At 35.1% G+C, this 13,271-nt stretch overlaps 1 long non-coding RNA gene across 1 annotated transcript; it reads right to left on the bottom strand.

Annotated features, from left to right (window-relative positions):
- Positions 1 to 254: 254 nt before the first annotated feature.
- Positions 255 to 12,797, bottom strand: LOC117028004 (uncharacterized). Its single transcript, XR_004424052.1, has 3 exons — positions 12,503 to 12,797; positions 653 to 705; positions 255 to 345 (listed from the first exon to the last, which is right to left on the bottom strand). It is a non-coding gene; the product is annotated as an uncharacterized LOC117028004 (long non-coding RNA).
- Between the last annotated feature and the right edge of the window lie 474 nt (positions 12,798 to 13,271).

The raw sequence follows: 13,271 nt of genomic DNA, 5'->3' as shown, positions 1-13,271 counted from the left end.
TAAATACAGACTCAAATCCCAGCCCTAGCACCTCATTAACTATAAGATTTCGGGCACTTTTACTTAGTCTCTCTGTATCTTAGTTTTCCGGATAATCATTGCATCTACTTCCCAAGGCTGTTGTTTTTTGATGATTAAATGTTCAGAATAGTGACTGCCAAATAATAATCGCTATATATGTGCCTACGATTTTTATCCTTTCATTACATTTCATCTGTTTCTCCTTCTACCTCTCTGTTTCATCTAAGACTATTTACTTACTCTTTCTGCCCGGATCACCACCTTAAATCTTGATGCTCTCTCTCCTTGACTCTCTTTTGTAGCCAATATTTGAGGAAGAAGACTCTGAAACGATTATAATAAAAAAAATTGGGAAAATGTTTTAACACAATTTTCAGTATTGTTCTCTTCCCAATTTTTGTTTGTTCACATGCAGATAATAAAACAAATGTAACAAAATTTCTGTGTAAAGATATCATTCGTGTTTATTTGTTCTGGCATCGTTTTTCATTGTACCTGCATACACACGCAAAATTATTCACTAAAGGATTAGGGGAATGTAAATTGTAATTAGAAGAGAAAGTAATAAACAGACTTAGAAAATAACATTTTCACAGACACTCAACAAATATTAAAAGAAAAACTTACTAACCCCTTAAAATCAGTATTCACTTGCGAAATTCCATCACATAACACAGCTAATATCTGCAAAACATTTGAATAAGCCATCGGTTAACGTTATTACTGAAACAATGGATTTGAATATAATTTTATTTTTAGATAATCACTATCAAGTTAATCTTTGCATAATTATTTCAATGAAAAGCAATGTTGCAAACATACACTTCATGAATCTTTGACCTTTAGGTTGTGGACTCAAGCTTTGGAATTTCTTTCTTTCCTCCAAACTTGATGGTCTGCCCAAAGCAAGGTATATGCAATACTTTCAAGGTAAAACATTATTACCTTGGAAACAATTTTATGATTTTAATTGCATATATTATTGCTTCATTTGCACTGGAGAGTTTTATCTTAATTTCTGAAATTCAGGTGACTGTCATAATAAAGAAGCAGAGAGGGGAAATTGTGGACAATCTGAAGGTTGCAGGTGAAATTTCAAATTTCTTAGCGTTGATTACCTATGTTTAATGAAATCAGCTTGCAATATTGCTCATCTTTCAATGTCTCTGATCTATGAAGTGGAAGAATGTGGAGATATTTGGAAATCCATTCTACTTTTTGTACCTAAAAGCAGATTGGTATTGCTAGAGAGATGCAGTGGCGGGACGATAATGGAGCCTTTTCATCTTTTGTATCATTTTGGTAGAATCATTCTAAAACTAAATGTTTACTTCATTCTAAAAGCTGAGAATTATAATTCATTTTACATGCATACATTTATCACTTGAATTTACTAATGAATACAGCACATTACATTCCAATTTGGATTCCATATCTCTCTTGTTTGAGTGCATAAGACTGCAAAAATGTTTGAGTAGCTTGTCAATCATTTTACTGACATTTTTACTTCCCTCACTATAGAGTCTTTTGAGAATAAACCTTATACTGGGAACAAAACAAAAATCACAGAGGCTGTGATCAAAAATGCAAAGTGAAATGGAGAGTTAGAAATTATTTGATTAATTCAATCCCCCCTAGCATACCATTTATTAACAATGCAGGTAATCAGCCTGCCCTCTTTTCACCTGACCTTTCATCTCCCCTCTCCCATCCTTGCACCAAATTATCTTATTGCTGTACTCATTCTTCTTGTGTAATAATAATGCATTGCCATATATCAAGCTCTTATAATGTAATAAAACCTTCTGTGCAAAAGTACTTGGCATATTTTGTCTCTTTTAATTCTCTGAATAACCCTGGAGTTAGATAGCATTTTACAATTAGGAAAATAGTTTTGGAGGCTTGAAGTATCTGAATTAAGTGCACAAAGGTATTAAATAGCAGAGCTAGAATTCACCTTATGTCTGTTTACTTCATCTTTCATGTGGTTAACCACCAATTGATAAACCATCCAAGACTCGGGACACAAAGGACTTAAAAAGTTAAATAAAATATCCAACTTAAAATTTTGCAAACTAAAAGACTGCAGTTTTCTTCTATCCAAAGCATTTTTCTGCATCAATAGAGCCATGGTTAATCATAGCCAAAATTATGTCCATAACATTGATGATTTTAGTAAACATTTTTAGGTACTAAAATAATTTCTTATTGCATGATTATATTATATTAGACAACAAGAAAAATCTTTGAAAGAGTTACTAGTTGGGATATAGTGCATTTTCTCCCTTTTAATATTCTCTCTTCAAACTTCAGATTTTTCTAAAATACATAATGAAATGTATACTGAGAAAAACTCAGATATCGCAGGTGTGATCAAGATTCATATTTGTGTGTATGAATATGTATATGTACTTATATATATATATATATTGCTTGCATATAAATAATGTACATAAACATTCATGAACCTATCTATTGTATATGTGTATTTTCTTTAAGAAACATTTTTGAACTCACAGAGCATTAAATATTATACTACAGAGATAAGACAAAATAGAAAACCAGTACTCTTGAGCACAGTCCTGGACAGAGGAAAATCAGTTCTAAAAAATGAAAAGAAAGAGGCTATTGATGTGAATTTAAAGTGAACATAACTTGTCTCTAACTGCAGATGTCAAGTGATATTTCTTTGTGTTTACAACGAAATAGAATAATTATCACAACTCTTAAGTGTACACAATAGAGAAAATTCTGATTGCAAAAGAATCATCTGAGTTTATATTTTACATTTAATTTGGTATATCTCCTGGTATTTTCATATGATTATCAATCTGGACATTCTCCTTAAAAAAAACAAACACAAAAAAGTAAAGATCTTAGCATCTTAAAGAACTGGAAAGTAATTTATTTTTTCTTTGTTTTCCATGGAGAAGCATTGTGCTCTACACAGTTCTCATGTACACGGGGCAGATCGATTACTTCTTCCCCTCCTCCTTTCCCCCTTCCCTCCCTTCATTCCTTTTAATAATACTAACTTGGTCATTGTGAAAAAATACTGCCCACAGTAAGTGCCATGGTTTTTGCAGTCGGAGTTTGTGGAATGAAAAAGCACACGTGATCTCTGGCTTCCCCCTCCACCTCAATAGCATGATTTCAGAGCTCTGAATTCGTCTTCTACTTGGAAGCTCAGTGGAATAAATACTGCTTTCACTTATTATATAATCATAGATTACTTCTGCTATAGCAACATTGTTGATTTGGTTTGGTTTTATTTTTAAGACAAATGGGGGAAAAGCTTCTAAATGCTGATGATTCATTTTGTGACATTTGAGCATCAACTTATAAAAATGAGTTCATGGAGCCTCTCATTAGAGCCAAGGGAGCTGTGTCATTCTGCCCCTTATGAACCACTGATTGTTACAGCCGAGGGCCAAATAATGTCCTGCAGGTAATACAAAATGTATTCTTTGTAATACATTTAATGTTGGAGGGCTTTTTCAGGAGCGATCAGTCCAGAAAAATCAGGAAGCTTTGTTAGGAGGAAGGCAATGCAGGTGGTGACTGCACTTGCCTTTCAGTCTGAAACCTCAGCCATTTCTGTACATTTTAGAAACATTAAAACAACTGGCAGTCCTTTTTGAAGAAAATGCCAGAGCTTCCAGTAAGAGGAGGCTTGCTGAAAGAATTAAGGTGCAATAGGGAGATATGTGGCAGCTTTTGCAGAACTTTATGCTGTGACTCATCTGCAACCTTTTGCAAAATGTAATATGGCAAAAGTACTGCGTTATTATGATGTACCATGTGGTATCCAGATTTGTCAGCTCCACTTGACATATCTTTTATTGAGGGGTACAAGAAGAAACCCCACATTGGCTGAGGAAAATTTTTCTACTTACATCCCACACGGAGATTTAAAAATATATTCCTAGAATTTGGCATTTACAAGAACATGTTTCACTTCAGTAGTCTGAAAGAAGATAGCTTTTTTAGCCTTTGAGTGGAAGAATCTATAACCCTACTACATCACCACTAGAGGGCCAGTGGAACTCACCTTAACTTGCTAAGTGGTGATGGTGGGGGAGTAGAAAACAAATGAGTTTATTTTGCATTTTTATCTTTTTGCAGTGTTGATTGGTTTGTTATTTAAAAATACATTCTGATTTTTTTTTGCCTTGCCATTTTCTTTATTGTTTTATAATTTCATATAACATTATGCTCATTTTGTAAATGTACTGAGTCAGGTCCAAATTAGAATCTTTACTTCCACAGAGATAAAATTATTACATTAGAAGATTATTCCATCCCAAATCCCATAATTTCTCATATAGCTATTTAAATTATTGTACAACATATAATGGCATTTGATGTGTGAAATTGAGCAGGAAAAAAATGTAAAAACCTGCTCAATGAAACAGTGCTTAGAGAAAGGTATCGCATTCCTTTCATTGCAAGGAATGGAGTCATTTCCATGGGATAACCTTATGGATGAGAATGTCTTGTAATGAAGTTCTTCTGACATGTACAGAACTTAAACTTTACAGAGACAAATATAAACATAAGCAAAATGTCTACTTAAAGCAATCGGTAACAAATGTCCTTATGCATTTATTACTATACTAATTCTAGGTAGTAATAGCCTACTTTGAAAAACGTAAGTCAATGGACTAATTCACTTTAATAATACTGTATAGAGATGAGATGAATGATGGATGATTTTCTAATATAAACTTTGCAATTAAAATTGGTGTTTTTAATATTAGGGAGTATTATTCATCTTTCTTGACGTGTAATAAATATGTCAGAAATGACCCTGAGATGAAAGACCAGGATTCCTTTCTGGGTTGTATCAAATTTTCTTGGTTTGATTTTTAACTGAACACCTGGATAATGTAAAGTAATAATTACTTGACGATCTGATGGCCTGACTTGAAAGCATGCCTAAAATGAATAAATGAATAAGTAAAGAAATACCTTCTGCTATATATAGTTTTTTTCCTTGTAGTGTTCTTTGGTTTCTGGAAGAATTAATCAATTTATAATATCCCATCATCCTTTATACTTATTTCAATATTATTTCCATACAGCATAATACATTTGTTTCTATGATGGTTTCTCCTCTGCATCCATGAGCTTCTCCAGGGAGGGGACAGTATATTAATCCCCATTAGCTTAATTTAGTAAAAGTAATTAGACTTTTTTAACCGATGGCAAATTTTATACTAATGCTATAGACTTAATTTTCTCCCCCAGTCTTCCTAGAAAGATGCCTGTTTTCAAGTCACCTAGAAATTCAATCTCTCCGAGAAAGAGCAGGCCATTTATCCATCATATGCTGGTGATTTAGCCCCAGTAATGGCACATCAGGGCTGCTTTCAGCTGAACAGCAGGTGTGTCCTTTCTGCTGTCTTTCTTCACCTTACTTACTTAAGAAGCTTAAAGGGCCTTACATTTACTCAGGAGCTTCTAATTGTCTATAGATATTTACTATTCTTAGCAGCTGGTTTGTAACCTAAATACAAAAGTACTGTTGATTTATAACGACCTTATAATGTATAAGGTGCTCTTGAGTCTGACAGAACATGTTCTAATCTTTTCTTCACTACTTAGTAGAAATAGTGATGTTAATAAGAGCTAACACTTACTGAACAGTTACTGTGTGTCCGGAGCTCCTGGACATACTTTAGGCATGCTTTTAACTCATTTAATGTCTTGCTAAAACTGGGCAAATGCCCATCCTTTATCCATAAACTTGAAGTATGAATATGTCCTTCTCTAGAGTTAATGATGTACTGAATATAAAGGGCCTGTCACAATTCATAAAGCACCAGTCACAAGATTTCATACTGATAATAGTTTTCTTCCCCTCTTTCCATGAACAAAACTCTTCTTGTTCAATGATGGTGGTGTCATGCAGGGTGTCAGGTGTGGTCTCTGGTCCCACTCCCCACATAAAAAACGCAGGATGTGGTGATGCCAAAAAGGAACACCCATGGAGCCATAGATAGGAGAGTCATACCACTATAGTCTCGCTGGCAGCTGGGTTGGAGACACAGGAAGTAGGAGACACAGGAAACAGGAGCCACACTATCCGCAAATTGCCGTCCATGTCTCTATCTGCCAACCAACCAACCCCTGCTAGCTGCAATCCGTTCTTGCTAGCTCAGCTATCATCTTCTTGCTAGCCTCCCATTTTGCTGCTAGCATAGCCACAGCAGTTATATTAGAGGCCAATGGCTCACTGATTACAGCTGATGGCTACCTAGCCACAGCTGATGGCCATACAATCACAGTTGATGGCCATTTACTACCTGAGCCAGCACCTTTCCATGTGAGGAGGCGGAGAGCCTGGAAATTGCATTCCTGGCTCTGTCCCCACAGGTGGTGATTCCAACATTCATAACTTCTACCACTGCCTGAGCATGTGCATTGAGCCAGGGGCTCCCTAGGTGTTTTATGTAAACTATCTCATTTCATTCTTACGATGATCACGTGGTTGCTAGCATTTTCTCCATTTAATCGCTGTTATAAATAAGTAAGCAGCCTTTGTAAGCCCTTGTGCACGATTTGAATTAAAATAGCCACTTAAATTTAATTCATAAAAATAATTTTGTACATATAGTTTAGGTCATATATATTTGTTATGCTCATAATCATTATTTATGAGAGTTGGATATTGGCCTTTAATGTAGTATGTAAAGTAATTTGTAGTGAAGTATGGATAAGAATGCCTGTTGTTCAATTCTGGTTATCTTACAATGTTACAAGATTATTTGGTGAAACGTCATTTGGGTAATCGTGGGCAAAAGCTCACTGATTGTAGACCACATGCAGCCAGAAAAAAAGTAGTTAAGAATGAAGATTCTGGTCTCAAAAGCCAGGTGGTTTAAATCCCAGCTCTGTCACCTAATAATCCTCTCACAATGAGCAAATTACTTAAGTCATTCTGTCTCAATCGCCTTATTTTTAACATGAAAATAATAATTATACTTATCTTGTAATTTTTTAAATTAAACTTTTTTTATTTTGAGATAATTGTAGGTTCATTTGTAGTTGTAAGAAATAAAACAGAGAGTTCCCAGATACTCTTTACTCAGGGTCCTCCAATGAGAATGTCTTGCAAAACAGTACACTACTACAACCAGGATATTTTTATCAGAATCCCTCATGTTACACTTTTATAGCAACATTCATTCCCTTCTCACATCCACACATCCCTTACTTTCTACGGATCATTAATCTGTTAATTTCTATAATTTTGCCATTTCAAGAATAATATGTAAATGAAATCACATTTTTGGATTGACTTTTTTCACTCAACAGAATTCTCTGGAATTGCTCTAGTTAGTTAACTTTCAATAGTTTGTTCCTTTTCATTGCTTAGTAGTATTCTATAGTATAGTTACACTACAGTTTAGCTATTTGTCCACCGAAAGATATCTGCATTGTTTCCAGTCCATACTATTACAGCTAGAGCTACTATAAACATTTGTATACAGGTTTTTGTATGAACATGAGTTTTTTCATTTCTCTGGGATAAGTGCCCAGAATGCAATTTCTATGGTGCTTGCTTATTTATTTATTTTTTTAAGAAACTGCCAAACTGCTTTCCAGAGTGGCGGTTACATTTCCACCACCAATGTATAATTCACTTAGTTTTTTTGCACTCTCACCAGCATTTAGTGTTGTCACTATTTGTTGTTGTTTGTTTAGTTATTCTGATAGGTGTGTAGTAGTATATCATTGTGGTTTTAATTTGCATTTCCCTGGTGGGTAAATGGTGTTGAATATCTTTTTAATGTGCTCTTTTGCTATTTGTATATATTATTTGGTGAAATGTCTCTTCATATCTTTGCAATTTTCCAATTAAATTGTTTTTTTATTGTTGAATTTTTAGAATTCTTTTTATTTTTTAGATACCAATCCTTTGTCATATATATAGTGCGCAAATATATATGTGTGTGTATATATATATACACACACATATATATGTGTATATATATATATATACAGTCTGCAAATATTTTCTTCAATTCTAGCTCATTTTTACACTTTTAACAAATGTTTCACAGAACAAAAGATTTTAATTGTGATGAGGTTCTATTTATTAATTTTCCTGTTAGGAATCTTGCTCTTTGCCTAGTCCTAGATCAGGGGTGTCCAAACTGCGGCCCGCGGGCCAACTGTGGCCCGCAATCCATTTTTAATTGGCCTGCAGCAAATTCCAAAAATATACTTAGTTTACTTAAATAAACCAGGTGAGGCAATACGTACTTCACCTCGAGTGAGTGGCCCAGCTGTTTGTGTATTTTACCACATATGGCCTTTGGTAAAAAGCATTGAAAAAAGTTTGGATACTCCTGTCCTAGATTATAAAGATTTTTCTCTTATTTATAAAAAATTTATAGCTTTACGTTTTATACTATTTAAGTTCATAATCCATTTTGAGATTCGCTTTTTTTTCCTTGGAATTTCTTCTTTGATTTAGGGACTATTTATGAATGTGTTGTTTATTTTCAAAGAATTTAGAGATTTTCCTATTTTCTTTCTGTTATTAACTACAATTTGATTACATTATTTGGAGGACACTGTAAGATTTCAACTTTTTACATAGTTGAGGATCACAGAGGACAGAACAACACTGTTGTATATGATAGGTTTATTGGAAGGGGGATAGGAAATACGAGTATGATGAGAAGTTATAATCAATAGAGAAGAAAAAAATGAGCACAAATATAAATCATCAAATTCTACCTCTGCTTTTCTCATATTTCTCTTTCTACAATATGTTCTCATAATCTGTCCTCACCAAGGATGTATTAGATATGTTCATAAGTCTTTCTCAAGCAGTGTTTTCTTGAATTGTTTCTTGCAAAAACCAAAAATATTTATTTCCGTTTAGGACCTTTGATGTCAGCTGCAGAAGCTTTCCTTTAAAGGTGAAAGAAATTTTTATTTTTAATTTTTATTTCCATCTTTACTTGTTGTCATGCGAGGCGACCTGCGGAGTCTCTGGTCCCGCTCCCCACATAAGAACGCAGGACATGGTGAGGCCAAAAAGGAACCCCCACGGAGCCATAGGTAGGGGAGTCACACCACTATACTCTCACTGGTGGCTGGGTTGGAGACACAGGAAGCAGGAGCCACACAATTCTCAACCCTCACTGTGCCGCTTGCAGGCTCAGCCCCATCTTCTTGCTAGCTCCCATTTTTTGCTAGCCTAGCCACGGCAGTTATATTAGTGCCCAATGGCTCACTGGTTACAGCTGATGGCCAACTAGCCACAGCTGATGGCCATCCAATCACAGTCGATGGCCATTTACTACCTGAGCCAGCACCTTTCTATGTGAGGCCGAGAGCCTGGAAACTGCTTTTTGGGGCTCTGTCCCCACACTTGTTTATTTCCAAAATTTTTATTTTTTATTTCCATCTTTACTTGTTTACAACTTCCCAGGAAATTTATTTGGATTTGAAATTGTACAGATTTAGTCTTATAAGAGGTGTTATTTTTTTATTTGTTCCACATTCTGTCTCTACCATTCCTCTCCCAACACCCCTCCCCCCCTTTAGAAAAAGTAAATTAAATTGGCTCAGTTATTTTTGAGTTATGAGACAGGAAAAAATATATTTTTTCCTCCTCTTAAAAATTGCTCCAAGCTTTATTGGTCCTGGTTTAACTTAAAAGTAGATTTAAACTTCACACTTGGCAGTATTATAAGAGGAAAGAAAAATATCAAGCCAAATTAAAAAAAAAATCTTATACAATCTAGGCTTAAAACATAACAAGTATTTTGCTCTGTTTTTGCTATCCAAGTATATTATGCACATTTTCATGTAAAAGTACAGGTGCACAGAAGAATATTGTAGTCTACTTTGATTAAATAAAATAATCATTGACTACCTGCTATAGAGAAAGTGTCCAGAAACCAGGGTGAAAAATGGAGATGAGTAAGATTTTGTTCCTGCTACCAAAAGAGTGTAAAATTAGCATACAGGATTATGATAGTGTAAGGCAGGAGTATAAACAAAATTTTATGAGAGTTTAGAGGAGAAATAGATCCCAGCCAGCCTTAAATTCTATCACAAATCCTGTTCCAAGCAGCCATCATCTACTGTGTGAACCAAAGCAATAATCACCTGACTCATCACTCAGATTTCACTATTCCCCTTAATCCATTCTGTCCAAGTGCCCCAATTGATATATATATATATATTTTAAGGTAAATGCGGTCATATCGTTCCTTTGCTTAAAACACTGTTTCTCATTGCACCTAGAATGTGGTGCAAATCGTTTTCTACACCCTGCAAACTCCCACCTGACCAAGCGCATGCCACCCTCTCCTTCAGTTCCTTAAACATGCTAAGCTTTTTCCTGCCTTTGACTCTTTGCCTTTGTTGCTCCCTAAGTTTGAAATATTTTCTCCAAAACCTTGCCTTGACTTAATCCTTCACATAATTCGTGTCACAGATCAAATGCATATTAAATGCTGAGAACAGTACCTGTCACATAGTAAGCTTTATATAAGTGCTCGCTGTATATGATCACGTAATCTCACATAAGCCTTATGCCACTTAAAAAAAAAGACACTAATTGGTGGTGTCTCCTTAACATTTCATAATACACAACGCATGAGTTGTTTTTTTTTTAATTATGATTATTATTTGTCTGTTGGTGTATTATCTGTCTCCTATTATTAGTTTCTAAGCTACTGGGGGTAAAGACTTTGTCAGTTTTGCTTTCAATTGGATTTCCAGGACCTAGAATAGTGTCTGGTATATTGTGGTCGTTTAATAAAAGTAATACCACATCAACTTCCTGAAAGAAAAAAGAAAAAGAAAAAACTAATGAAAGTTAAATGACTTCAGCTTGTTTTAAAATTAGGAGTCTTCTTAAGACAAAGATCTTGTGCATGGCATTGTTGCTCTGCATCTAAAACTGTGTTTGTGTTAGGAGTGGGAGCGGATGGTAGATATTTATTTTAGAGTTTGGATGATACAGGGATCAATGTGAAAACCGATCAACCCCAACCATGATTTTTTACCAGAATGTCCCACCCCCAACCCTAGCCTACCGCATGATTGTATGTTTTTGAGACCTGAATGTTTTGAAAGGTTTTACATTTTAATTCTTTGTTTTTCAGCTTCATTGAGGGGATAATAGACAAATAAAAAATGCATATATATTTAAGATGTACAACTTGGTGTTTTGATATAAATAGACCTGTGTAATGATTACCACACCAAACTAATGATCATATCCATTATATCACAGGTACAATTCTTTTGTGGTAAGAACACTTAAGACCTAATTTTTTAGCAAATTTCAAGTATACAACACATTATTATTAACAATATACATGTGTACACATGTACATTTGAGCTCTAGAACTTATAACTAAGAGTTTGTGCCCTTTGACTGACATCTCCCCATTTCTCCCACTCCCCAGCCCCTAGTAACTGCTATTCTACTCTCTGCTTACGTAAATTTAACGTTTATAGATTTTACATATGAGTGATATTATGCAATATTTGTCTTTCTGTGTCTGGCTTATTCACTTAGTATATGACCTCTAAATTCATCTACATTGCCACAAATGCAGAATTATCTTCTTTTTTAAGTCTGTAAAATATTCCAAAAATGGACTGTCAAATGCTTTCTCTGCATCTATTGAGATGATTATATGATTTTTATTTTTCATCCAGTTAATGTGGTGTATCCAGATTATTGATTTGCATATGTTGAACCAGCCTTGTATCCCAATGATAAATCTCACATGATCACGATGTGTGACCTTTTTAACATGCTCTTGAATTTGATTTTCTAGTATTTTGTTGAGGATTTTTGCATTCCTTGGAAATTGGCCTGTAATTTTCTTTTCTGGTGGTGTCCTTAATCTGGCTTTGGTATTAGGGTAGTTCGGACATCGTGAAATGAGCTCGGAAAAGTTTCTTCCTCTTTGATTTTTAGAAAAGTTTTAGAGGGATTTTAAATTTTTATTTTAAATGTTTGGCAGAGTTCACTAGTGAAGCCACCTGGCTCTGAGATTTTCATTACCTACTCAATCTCATTACTCATTATTGGTCCATTCAGGTTTTCTTTTTCTCCATGATTCAGTCTTGGTAAGTTGTATGCTTGTAGAAATTTATCCACTTCTTTTAGGTTATCCAATTTATTGGTGTATAATTATTCATAGTAGTCTATTCCAGTCCTTTGTATTTTTGTGGTAAAAGTTGTAATGTTATTTCCATTCTCCATCACTATGAGAAAATAAATTTCTGTGTTTAAAGCTTCCCGGTCTGTGACATTTCGGTTACGGCAGCCTAACAGACTAGTGCAATACCACGAATTCTAATCCAACACCACAGGGTATTTTCTAATTTTCTCCCTATCTATACTTATTACTTACTTCTCTCACAGTGAATAACATGGCTTTCATCATCTTTAGTACATTTACTTATATATTCATTTGATCAGTCCACCTACCTGGAACCTTCATTTCCACTTCTATCTCCTGTCTTGCACAGATGACCTCCTCCCGCTGCTTGGGCTCTGTCACCCTGCAGTGACACTTAGTTTCACGTGGACACCGTTGTCCCCTGGCTGTGGCCGTGACTCTCCACTGCACGGGGAACCCTCCTCACCATGCTCCGACTCTCCCACTCCCTGATACACAGAAGCCTCCTGAAGTCACTTGGGCTCTAACACCTTATCACAGGCCACTGTGACTCTCCCCACCAAACGCCCTCCATCGCCAGCTTAGACATCGACCTTGCTCTGCCCCTCCTCTGTCTTTAGCCATGAATTGTTCTGGAAGGAAACAGAACAGGGTAGGGAAGGGAAAGAATAAAGAGCATTGATATATTCTTCCTTAGAGTCAATTCAACTGCTTTTTATTAGCACTTACAGGTCCAAACAAACTTCAATATTTTATTCAAAATAAAAAGTAGCCTGAAATTTAGTGATGGAAAGAAAACATTTGTGGTTTGATTAACTTAAAATGTAGTAATTTAAGGTAGTCTAACAAAATACTGCTAAGTAGATGTCAGTCAGGGGATATAAAATAACATTCAGAGCCTGTATTTGTCCAATGGTGGCAAGGGTGGGATTCATAGAACCAAATAATATTTTGGAACAGTAATGCTTTGCCTTGCCTTATTTTCTTGTGTAAAACCTTTCCCTTATTCAGTCAGAAATACCCACATAGTGCAGCAGAGAGGTAGAACTATAGTAGGAATGAAAAGATGAAGAAACA

Source organism: Rhinolophus ferrumequinum, chromosome 10 (assembly GCF_004115265.2).
Source record: "Rhinolophus ferrumequinum isolate MPI-CBG mRhiFer1 chromosome 10, mRhiFer1_v1.p, whole genome shotgun sequence".
In the NCBI taxonomy this organism is placed as follows: Eukaryota; Metazoa; Chordata; class Mammalia; order Chiroptera; family Rhinolophidae; genus Rhinolophus; species Rhinolophus ferrumequinum.
The sequence above is the reverse complement of the archived record's forward strand: the minus strand, read 5'-3'. Positions and strand labels throughout refer to the sequence as shown.